We start from the raw sequence: 9,600 nt of genomic DNA on the forward strand, positions 1-9,600 counted from the left end.
GTACAACCCAGTTTATCAGATGGCTGCCTTCCTGTGTGTCAGGAAGGGTGAGCTGGCCGGCCCTGATAAGCAAGTTTTGACCCCAGGAAGGGGAGTGGGTGGCAGATCAGCCCTTCTTACTTTCTAGCTCCAGAGCAGCTCTCCAAGGCTGGGGAGGTGGGTGGTGGGCAGCAGCAGGAGAGCTTGAGGTGCCACCATGGCTCCAGGTATTCCCAGGGGCAGCATCCACCTCTCCACGGCAGTGTGCGGGCCCCCAGCTGCCCAGAGCCAGGGCAAGAAAGACAGTGAGGGGGTAGAAGGAACCAGGGGAGAAGGCTGAGCCTCTGAGCACACTCTAAGGAAAACCAGAAGGGGCTTCAGAAAAGAAAAGTTAAAGGGGCTTCAGAAAAGAAGAGTCAAGGGATGTCCCAGCCTGTCTCTGAATTCTGGTCTAAGCTGAAGAAGGCTTTTCTCGGCTGCACTGGGTCTTCATGTGGCACACAGGCTTTCTGTGGTTGAGGAGCACAGGTTCTAGAGCGCGTGGGCTCAGTAGTTGCAATTTTCTGGCTTCTCCAGTGCCGCGTATGGGCTTAGTTTGGTACCAGGGATTGAACCCAAGTCCCCTACATTGGAAGGGGCTTCCCTGGTGGCTCAGGTGGTGACGAATCTGCCTGCAATGCAGCAGACCCAGATCTGATCCCTGGGTTGGGAAGATCCCTGGAAAAGGTAATGGCAACCCACTCCAGTATTCCATGGACAGAGGAGCCTAGAGGGCTACAGACCATGGGGTTGCAAAGAGTTGGACACCACTGAGCGACTAACATGCCATGCCATGCCCCTGCACTCAAAGGGGGATTCTTAATCCCTGGACCACCAGGGAAATTCTTGCTCCCTGCTTTTTTGCCACAGCTCATATTGTTTGTGAATTGCTTGCTTTGTGTTTGTCTCCACCATATGACTGCAGGCTCTGTGAGGGTAGGGTCTGCCCTGTCTTCCCTTGACCACTCCTCATCCCCAGCACAGTGCATGGCAGGTCCTATGTGTCCGAGTTCTATCCGCTGATTGAATCCAGTAGGCAAATCCTTGAGCATTGGGCTCTTTGGTTTGCAAATGCTCTTCTTCTCAGCAGATCTATAACATAACTCTTTGTCCTTCCACATCCTGGCAGTGTTTGCTCCTTCCAGGTGGGCTGAATCCTTTGAAATGCTAAGAATCAAAAGGTTATAGAGTTGTCTCTTCAGCCAAAGGAAGGGTCTTAGGATTTGGTTTAAGGCGCTGGGAAAATCCCGGGCTGGAGTATTGCCCATCAGATTTCTCGGTTGTAGAGTGAGTACCTGTGAAAGAAGAGTGACCCATGTGTCAGGAAAAGTGGCTTTGGGGGTCTTAATGGATATTTGACAATATTTTCTGTATTACTGGATACACTCACACCTGTTGGAATTGATGTCCATACAAGATTCCTCACTTTAGCTTTGTTCAAAATAGCACAAGATCAGGAACAACCTAAATGTCTCATCCCCTGAGAACTAGTTGAATAAATGATGGTACCTCCACATAATGGAACTCAATGGAGCCATGAAACAATGAGGAAGACATTTATGTACTGATATGGAACAGTCTCCGAGCTATATTTATTGTTAAGTGAGAAAAAGAGGCACAGAACAATGATTCTGTGGTTGCAGGAAGGAGGCTAGGTGGTTTGGGGATAGGACGAGAAGGGGACTTTGCTTTATACCCATTCCTGCCTTTTGAATTTTGAATTATGTGACTTATCTTTTAAATATAAACACAATTGAATTTTTAAATAAATAACAACAAATGCTTCTTTTATGCCAGGCTATATCTTTCAAATTCATGTTTTAGTTCGAGCACAGCTCTGTAAAATGGAGAACATTATTCCCATTTTCCAAATAAAAAGACTGAGACAGAGAAACAAGGCATGCGCCTCCATCCACATAGCCACAGAGTGGTGTAGCTGGGATCCAAGCGGAAGTCAGGCGGACTTCTAGGTTTGATCTGAGGGCTGAACCTCTCTTTCTGCCTCAGTTTTCCTTCTCCCAGTAAGAGCAATGGGTGCCTCATCCCCAGGAGATCTGCTTATAAGCGGCCACTAAGGACCCAACTCAAGGAAGCCCGTGCCCAGGACACAGCAGAGCTCTTAGTAGGGAGGTCTGGGAGTGAATCTAAGGCGCGTGTGTATGTGAGTGTATGAGTGTGTGAGAGAGAAGGTATAGCTGTGTGTGAGTGTCTGGGCAGATGGGAATGTGTGCACATGTGTGAGTGTGTGAGCCTTGTGAGAGGGTGTGTGCAGGTGTGTAAGTGTTTCTGGGTGTATGTGAACGTGTGTGGGCTTGTGAGGGTGGGTGTGAGCACGTGTAACTGTGTAAAGCATGTATGAGTGTGTGCACTGCGGCCTGGCAGAAGGAAACCAGTCACGGAGATGAGTGAGGGACACTGGAGACAGAAAGTAGAGCAGGAACCTCCATGGGGAATGGGAGGAGGAGCAGGGCGTGGAGGCTAGGGCAGGCCCAGGAGGAGCTTGGGGGAAGGTGGGGGGAAGGCCTGTGCGCTAGGCGAGCCCCTGGGTGCCTGGGGCCAGATGTCTGCAGGGCCTGTACGCCTCAGGTCAAGGGCCCAGGAAGCACCATTCCTACCCCAGGCTGGGGCCTCCCCAGACCCCATCTACACCTGATGAGGGGGGCTTATCACCTGAGACCCAGCGGAAGTAACAATTAACCAGGTAAGGAAACCTGTGTGTAGCTGGAGGTGCAGATGGAAGGATCCACATATAGCGGCTCACAAGCTGGAGGCTGCCTCCCTCTGCCCTCAGTGCACCCTAAACAACAGTCCCGGGCCACGCGCTGGAGCTCAGAGATGACACACTGCCTCTGACCCTCTGCTCCTGCGCGCCTGGAGGTGGAGGGAAGGGGTCTGAGTCCGGAGGATAGAGGGTGGGGAAGGGGATGTTTTCAGAGCAGCTTGGCCGGGCTCAGAGGGTCGAGCGTCTGCACCGCAGGCGGTCTCCAGTCCACGCAGATGTGGCCCTGGTGCCCTCTACACCTCATCCTGGCTGGATGCAGCCATCTCTCCACAGAGTCCAGGGGTTCGTGTGGTTAATGTGGCAGTCCAGCCTCTGTTCCGTCAACTGAAAAAAATAGATACAATTCTCAACTTCTAGGCTGTGCATTTTCTTTTCAGTCAACATGACTGAATTTCCGTGTGTGTGTGTGCACTATGTGAGCCAGTGAAAGAGGTCCTGGAATGAAGATTGTCTTGCCTTAGAACTGAGGGAAGCATCACGTCCACTTAAGAAAGCCTGCGGGTCTTCCCTCGTGGTCCAGTGGCTAAGAGTCTGTGCTCCCAATACAGGGGGCCTGGTTTCTATCCCCGGTCAGGGAACTAGATCCCACATGCCACAACTAAGACCCAGCAAAGTCAAACAAATACGTATCTTTTTTAAAAATAGAAAAATAAATAAAGAGAGAGAGAGAGAGAAAGCCTGAGCCACCAGGATACTGAGCAGGGAAAGGCACTATTATGGGTTGAATTGTGTCCTCCCAAAAAGATTTTAAGGTCCCAGTCCACAGTACCTGTGAATGCAACTTTATTTGGAAATAAGATTTTTGCAGATATTCAAATAAAAATGAGGCCATCAGGGTTGCCGCTAGTCTAACACAACGGGTGTCCTAACAACAAGAGAAAATGACGGACACGCACACAGAGAGGATACAGGTGAAGATGAAGGTAGCCATTGCGGGGATGCATCCAGAGACCAGGGAGCACCAGGAATTGCCAGCAAGCCCCCAGGAACTGGGGGAGAGGCAGGAGCAGAGCCTCCGCACACCCCTCAGAAAGAACCAGCCCTCTCAGGGCCTTGACCTCGGACTCCTAGGCTCCACACCCGTGAGACAATAGTGTCTGTTGTTCTAGGCCACCTAGCTTTTGGAGCCCTGGGAGACGAATCCAGGCGCTGTGACAATGGTCAATCGCTGGTGCTTGAAGTCAGAGCTGAGCTCCACTCCCAGGGGCGCCACTTACTAGTTTTGCTGCCTCAGGCAAGTCACTCCAAGCCTCTGAGCATCCTCTTCTCATACTTCACGTGGGACTAGAAAAGAGGACAGCCTTGGATTTCCCCCATGGTTCAGTGGATAAGAATCCACTTAACTCAGTGGTAAAGAATCCGCTGCTAATGCAGGCGACCCAGGTTCAATTCCTGAGTCAGGAAGATCCCCTGCAGGAGGAAATGGCAACCCGCTGTAGTATTCTGGCCTGGAAAATCCCAGTTCATGGGGTCCCAAAGAGTCGGACGTGACTTAGCAACTGAGCATGCAAATATGCCGATGCAGGACACTGGTTTGATCCCTGGTTCAGGAAGATTCCACATGCCTTGGAGCAACTAAGCCTGTGCACAGCAACTACTGAAGCCCTTGCGTCTAGAGCCTGTGCTCCTGCTCAACAAGAGAAACCATTCCAATGAGAAGCCGGAGCACCAGAAACAAAGAGTAGCCCCTGCTGGCCACAACTAGAGAAAGCCTGGATGCAGCAACCCCACTGCAAGGGTTGAAGAAGACCCAGCACAGCCATAAATAAATAAATAAATAGAGCCCAGTCTCCCAGGACTGTCTTGAGGACATGGGTTTTGCCCCATGCCGGGCATATGGCCAATGGCTTAGAAAACTGTGGCTGCTATTGCTATTAAGAACACACTTGTTTCCAAGGTCTCTTTCAAAATTCCTGATAACAAAATAATCTCCAACATGCCTGACATCCAAGCATGAGAAGCCAGAAAGCAGAAGAGAAAGTCCTATTTGTGGGGGCCTGTTGTACCAGGCACAAGGCTGTGTGCTTTCCCAGAAGTAACTGAAATTAGAGCATCACAGACTTGGGAGTGTGAGATGTGAGTCTGGGGGAGGATCAGCAGGAGGGGATGGAAGGGGAGAGGTAAGTCTGATCTGGGAGCCAAGGCAGGGGCCTTAAGAGGAAGGGACTCCCAGGCCCGAGTGCCCTGGGCCTACCTCTGGCCAGTGGGGAGGTGCCGGGTGGGGGAGGCGCAGACCACAAACATCACCCCAGTGGAGCCCGAGTCACCCGACTGCAATAATGCTCCTTTCTGCCCTGGTGGAGACAGAGGGCATTGTGTGTGCGGGCTGTGGCTGAGACCCGAGGCCAGCAAGCCCCTCAGAAAGGCAGGATTGTCTTGGGCAACCTCCGTGGCCCAGGGCAGCCGGCCCGCACGTCACAACAAACCCAGAGCAAGTGAAGGGACAGCCGCTATCCAAGGACAGGGAGCCTTTGAGATGCCAGGCTTCCAGACTCCAAGGAGCCAGGAGAGAGGAGGAAAACAGGAGCTTTGGGAAAAGCTGGGTAATTCGGAGCTGAGGGATCATTTTGAAGACCCTGGGCTAGAGCCTCAGGAAATCCATGTTACACCCAGAACAGCTGTCAGGAAAATCAGTGGTTTAAGAGCAGGCGTGTGAGGTCAGCGTCTGGATTCAAATTTCAATTGGAACATTTTCTGACTGAGCAACTTGGGGTAAAATTGTAAATGAGAAATAGTTTCCTTCCCTCTAAAGACAAGGGAGTCGTAAGGATTAAATGGATTGATGTCTAGTCCGTTTGTAGGCACTCAATAAATATTAGCTATTATAATGATTTTTTTGTTTGTTTGTTTCTATTTTTTGGCCACCAGCAAGTGGGATCTTAGTTCCCTGACCAGGGGTCAAACCCATACCCCATGCAGTGGAAGCCCAGCTTCTTCTTCTTCTTTTTTTAAAAATTAATTAATTTTTTTAATTGAAGGATAATTGCTTTACAGAATTTTGTTTTCTGTCAAATGAAGCCCAGCTTCTTAAACACTGGACTGCCAAGAAAGTCCCTTATAATGATTTTATTAATCTATATTGTTTCAAATGAGATCAGAAGTTCAGAACGCTTAGCACAGAGCCCTGTACCCAGTACAGAGATACTTAATTAATGCTAGCCTTTGCTCTGCATCCCTAACATCTCTGCATCTCCAGTTCTCGAGGGCTGGGAGGGAGGCCTCTTTTATTTACAGATATCCTTTCTCCGGCAGCCAGCGAAAGTGTTCAGGGAACCTGCCTGGACTCACACTGGGGAAATAATCCTGCTTGCTTCCTCCCCAGGGCTGGGCCCAAGCCAGCCTGCCGGCAGCTTCTGTTCTGCAGGTGGGAGAAGGCAGCCAAGTGCAGAGACCCTCGTTCACCTCTCCTGGGCTTTGCCTCCCTGAGAATCCATCTCCCGTGCTCTGCCTGAGCCTCCACCTGGCCTAGTTCTCCGGATGGTGTCTTTCCTCTGTCACACATGCAGGCATCAGGAAGAGCCAACCTCCTTACCCCAGTCAGCAACCAAGCAAGCTTCCAAAGGCTCTGGCCAGCCTGGCACGGCCCTCCCTGCCTCTCGGTTCAGGACCCTGCAGAAATCGGGAGGGAATGCGTCTCCTGGGCTGGTGCCCAGTTCTGACTGAGGCTGGGCTGAGGGCCCCTCTGCATCCCTCCCCCACAGACACACAGGGCTTTCTAGTCAGATTATGCCATGGAAACTATGCACACGGCCTGCCCCGTTCACATGGCCTTGGAAGAAAAAAATAACAATCTTCTCCGTCTGCCAGTACCCACAGTCCTAGCAGGCTTCAGCTACCAAAGGAGGCCTCTCATGTGAAACAGGTCCCTGCAAAAATCTCAGAAGGACTTGTCTGGGGGTGCCCTCGAGTCTCTCCCCTCCCCCAGCACATAGCCTTCTGCCCCTCTCCTCAGATCTGGACAGCTCACTGGCCAGGGATAAGCAGCCTTATATGGCCATTTCCTTCTGAGAACAAATCTCATCTCCAGTGTCTTCCTGAGACCTGAAAGCCCTATTCTGGTGCTCCTCCAGCCCCTACCTACCCCTCCCACCCTCCACCCCCACCCCACCGCCCCCCGTAGGATGGAATCAACAGGACGTGTCCATTCAGAGTCCGCCTCGCCCTACTTTCTAGGCCTATGGTAGCCAGAAGCCACATGTGGCAACTTAAAAGTTCCTTAATGACAATGTTTCGGTTAAGAAATTCCATTCCTTGTGTGCACTAGCCACATTTAAAATGCTCAATTGCCACCCGAGGCTAGCGATGGCACAGTACAGATATAGAGCCTCTCCAACATGGAAGAATGTTCAGTGGTATACCACTGCTCCAGACCAGGCTCTGGAACCCCCTGGTCCAAAAGCCCCCTGCCCCAATTTACCCCTCCCCCTCCCTTTCCCCTTTCCCTTCCAGTGAACATACGTTTGTTTTCTACATCTATTTCTGTTCTGCAAATTATATTAACATGAAACCACTTTAAAAATGATTTATTTATTTATTCACTTATTTTTTGGCTGTACGGGGTCTTTGTTGCTGTGCAGGCTTTTCTCTAGCTGCGGTGCTCGAGCTTCTCATTGCAGTGGCTTCTCTTGTTGCTGAGCACGGGCTCTAGGGCTTCAGACTTCAGTAGTTGTGGTTCCCGGACTCTAGAGCAGAGGCGCCATAGTTGTGGCCCCTGGGCTTGGTTGTTACACTGCACGTGGGATCCTCCCATACCAGGGATCAAACCCGTGTCTCCTGCATTGGCAGGTGGATTCTTTGCCACTGAGCCACCAGGGAAGCCCTGGAGCACTTTTTTTAAATTCCACATATAAGTGATGGACTTCCCTGGTGGCTCAGTTGGTTAAGAATTCACCTGCAATGCAGGATATGCCAATTTGATCCTTGGATCAGGATGATCCCCTGGAAAAGAAAATGGGAACCCATTCCAGTATTCTTGCCTGGGAAATCCCTTGGACAGAGGAGCTTGGTGGACTATAGTCCATGGGGTCTGTTTGACTTACTTTACTCGGTATGACAATCTCTAGATCCACACTACAATAGACAACTGTTAATAATAAGGACCTATTGTATAGCACCGGAGAAGGCAATGGCAACCCACTCCAGTACTCTTGCCTGGAAAATCCCATGGATGGAGGAGCCTGTTAGGCTGTAGTCCATGGGGTTGCTAAGAGTCAGACACAACTGAGCGATTTCACTTTCACTTTTCACTTTCATGCATTGGAGAAGGAAATGGCAACCCACTCCAGTGTTCTTGCCTGGAGAATCCCAGGGATGGCGGAGCCTGGTGGGCTGCCGTCTGTGGGGTCGCACAGAGTCAGACACGACTGACGCAACTTAGCAGCAGCAGCAGCATTGTATAGTACAGTATTACTCGATACTCTGTAATGTAATGGCTGTATGGGAAAAGAATCTAAAAGAGTAGGTGTATGTATATGTAGAGCTGATTCACTTTGCTGTGCACCTGAAAATAAAAACACAACACTGCAAATCAACTCTACTCCTATAAAAATTCGGGAAAAAAAAAAAAAGGCTACCAGTCAACTTGGGCCTGTGATGGTGTCTTCCTGGGTCTGGCCTCCCTAGAGCAGACCCCATCACCAGTGTGCACATCACTAGCAGTAAAGGTAGCTGACAGGGGCTGTGGAACTGGAACCTGTGAGCTGAAGAGTCCCCTGCATGCTCACGAAGCCTCTCAAGGTGCGGGGAGATCTGGGGTGGGAAGGAGGGGTGGGAAGGAGGAGGGGGGTGTTTAGGGGCTGACCGGCTCTCCCTGTGCAGCCCCATTCCCACGCAGAATCCAAGGATGCCAGGAACACTAACTACCAATCTGGCCTTCTGGGTCTGGTCCTTATGAAGGAATACTTTTCCAGGTAGAAAGATAGAACACATTTTATTTAACTGTAAAACTTTTAAAATCTTGAATTTATTAAGACGAAATTTCCATACCAAGACTTCCCTGGTGGCTCAACGGTAAAGAATCTGCCTGCCAATGCAGATGAGGGTTCGATCCCTGGATTGGGAAGATCCCCTGAAGAAGGAAATGCAACCCACTCCAGTATTCTTGCCTGGGAAATCCCATGGACAGAGGACCCTGGTGGGCTACAGTCCATGGGGTTGCAAAGTCAAACATGACTTAGTGACTGAACAACACAACAAGAGCAACAATTCCCATACCATGCCAATCAGTCAATGAAAGCGAACAATTCGATGGTTTTCAGCATCTTCACAGATGCGTGCAACCTTCGTCACCATCGTTACTAGACCTTTTCATTACCTTGAAAAAAAACTCTGTATCTTTTAGCTAACCCCCTCAACTGTTAAGCATTTCATCTGTAGGCATGTTGGCAGGTAATCTTCACTGGTCTGCAAACTTGAATGGAAGTTATCTCCTTCTCACATCTATGGTTAGCTCCCTGAGGCCAGAGGCCAGCTGTAATACTCCTGTGCTCCTCACCTGCACCATTCCTACCACACAGTAGGACCCAGAATACTTGCTGGCATCCCTGTTATCATTTTATTATTATTATTATTTGTGGCTGTGCTGGGCCTTCATTTTGCAGCACTCGGACTTTCCCTAGTTGTGGTGAGTGGGAACTACTCTTCGGTTTGGTGCTACGGTTTCTCATTGGGTGGCTTCTCTTGTGGAGCATGGGTTTCAGTAGTTGTGGTACACAGGCTTAGCTGCCCATGGCATGCAGAATCTTCCCCAGCTGGGACTGGACCCATGTCCCTGCATTGGCAGGCAGATTCTTAACCACTGG

General features: G+C 50.3%; 1 long non-coding RNA gene across 1 annotated transcript; it reads right to left on the reverse strand.

Moving 5' to 3' along the window:
• Nucleotides 1-1,804: 1,804 nt before the first annotated feature.
• Nucleotides 1,805-6,474, reverse strand: LOC147364185 (uncharacterized). Its single transcript, XR_015134161.1, has 2 exons — nucleotides 6,333-6,474; nucleotides 1,805-3,124 (listed from the first exon to the last, which is right to left on the reverse strand). It is a non-coding gene; the product is annotated as an uncharacterized LOC147364185 (long non-coding RNA).
• Nucleotides 6,475-9,600: the final 3,126 nt, after the last annotated feature.

This window comes from Bos grunniens, chromosome 10 (assembly GCF_055505025.1).
Source record: "Bos grunniens cultivar Pamir isolate PY7600 chromosome 10, Bosgru_T2T1.0, whole genome shotgun sequence".
NCBI lineage: Eukaryota > Metazoa > Chordata > Mammalia > Artiodactyla > Bovidae > Bos > Bos grunniens.